Source organism: Lycium barbarum, chromosome 12, assembly GCF_019175385.1.
Source record: "Lycium barbarum isolate Lr01 chromosome 12, ASM1917538v2, whole genome shotgun sequence".
NCBI classification, from domain to species: Eukaryota; Viridiplantae; Streptophyta; class Magnoliopsida; order Solanales; family Solanaceae; genus Lycium; species Lycium barbarum.
Genome location: NC_083348.1, coordinates 100,243,187 through 100,245,200, shown reverse-complemented (window position 1 = coordinate 100,245,200; position 2,014 = coordinate 100,243,187). Strand labels below are relative to the sequence as shown.

The 2,014-nt window shown below is 34.9% G+C and overlaps 1 non-coding gene across 1 annotated transcript; it reads right to left on the bottom strand.

The window, feature by feature from the left end:
* Positions 1–238: 238 nt before the first annotated feature.
* TRNAD-GUC (transfer RNA aspartic acid (anticodon GUC)) lies at positions 239–310 on the bottom strand. Its single transcript has one exon. It is a non-coding gene; the product is annotated as a tRNA-Asp (tRNA).
* Positions 311–2,014: the final 1,704 nt, after the last annotated feature.

The window sequence follows — 2,014 nt, the reverse complement described above, 5'->3', positions numbered from 1 at the left end:
ATTTATAGAGAAACAGGACATGAGATATTTTGAGATATTTTGGATATCCACTATTTGGGATATTTTTGACAAGGCCAACCTTTTAAGGGGACAAGTTTTCATTTTTCAATGAAGATGAGTAACAGGGTTGCACTCGCTTTTGGGCCACACTAATAATTGGGTCAAATTCTTTTCGGCCTGTTACTGTGATTACGTATAACTGCTTAAAGAGAAAGCTGAAGAGCAGAAAAAGGAATAACGCCGTTGCCGGGGATCGAACCCGGGTCACCCGCGTGACAGGCGGGAATACTTACCACTATACTACAACGACTTTGTTGGTAAGGGCTCCAAAGATTATCCTACTGTCGTGTCAAACCAACAAATCAATGACAATCTAGATTAAAACATGTCTACTTTACACTACACGACCGTGCATAGTATTTTTAGTGAGGATTTTTTTTCTGTTATGAATATAACTAAGATGGAGGACTCATGTAGAAATATGTCAAATTACATTTGGTATTCCGGGAAAATGCCTATATATAGAAGAGGGAAATAATCCATTAAAACTTATGATAAGATTTGTGTTATTTTCTTTTTATTAGCTATTTTGTAATAACAGTCGGGAACCCCTCTTTTCTATTTTGCTTTTGCTCTTTGGTTACTAAAGTTGATGATGAACAGTCTGTTTGTAGTTAATTTTATTGATCAATATAAAACTTAATTTGTTACAATTTCATCCATTAATTAAACAAAAGGCAGGAAAAAGGAGTCTAGATGGATGCCATCAAACTGTTAATACGTTTCTTCCATAATAACTCAAATCAATGTATTTCGACTTTACGTTATCCAATGTATACACATTAGAGAAAATCTACTACTTTTATGATCATTATAGCTGTGAAATCATTGATAAAACTCAATATATAGTGGCGGCAAACCGTTTTTTACTATAGTCCTTTATTTGTTTATTAATATATTAAATCTTTTAGTTGAAGTTGTCCATATCTTTCTGTTACACCTTGAAAATTTTCGCGTCGATTACGTTGTAAGCAAACTAATGTAAGTCCAGAGAGGCTATGATACCCCTACCAGGTTAAAGAAAGACTTTTGACAATTATTAAGCATGTACCCTAGAGGTTCCGAGGCTAAGATAATCGAAGAAAGTACACCTGAGAGGCGTAAAACAATATCAGAGAGTTGTGCAGAATTTTAGCCAACATACGGTCAGACATACGAACCGTATGTCCACCGTAAGTTTGTGTCGGTGGAAAAGTTCCAATTCACATACATATTTGGCCCACTTTGTTTTTTCCCATTTTTCTTCACCAACAGACCCTAAATACTCCCAAAAACCCTCTCCACACCTCTAGAACCTTCTCCACACTAGATCAACATAAATCCAAGGTATATCAAAGATCAAACACCAAAAACCAAAGGAAATCAAGTATATTGGTGCCCATTAGGGTTGTTAGCAGCCAAGCCTCTCTTTGGAATTGAAGTTGGGTTTCTCTCTAAGTGAAGTATCTCCACTCAAAAACCATTCCTACATAATCAAAGTAAGTTTTATGATCATTTTATGTTATCAAGAATGTTGAGTGGTTGAAAGACGTGGATTATTGAAGAAGGTAGAATACGGAGTTCAAATACGGAAACAAGGGTGTTCCTGAATGGTAACTTGAATTGAATCATAGTTCTTGGCGTGTAATGAGTATAATTTTGTGGCGAATGATATTGAAAATGTTGAAGAAGTGTTCTAAGTGAATAAAAAAATGATGTCGTATGGTAATCATGGTTGTAGATGTCTTTGAAATGGAATTTTGAGGATTGAATAATGTCTAGCTTAATGAAGTTTGTTGATTACGATATTGTGGGCGTTGTTATTGATGTTGGGAGTTGTTTAGTGTATGGAGAAAGTTATAGAAACAAAGGAAATGCTGTCCAATTTTTATTAGCCCTTAATCTCTTTAGCTTAAACTTAAGAGTATTATCGATTATCTAATCTTTGTACGAATTCTCTTGAAGGTAGAATCGT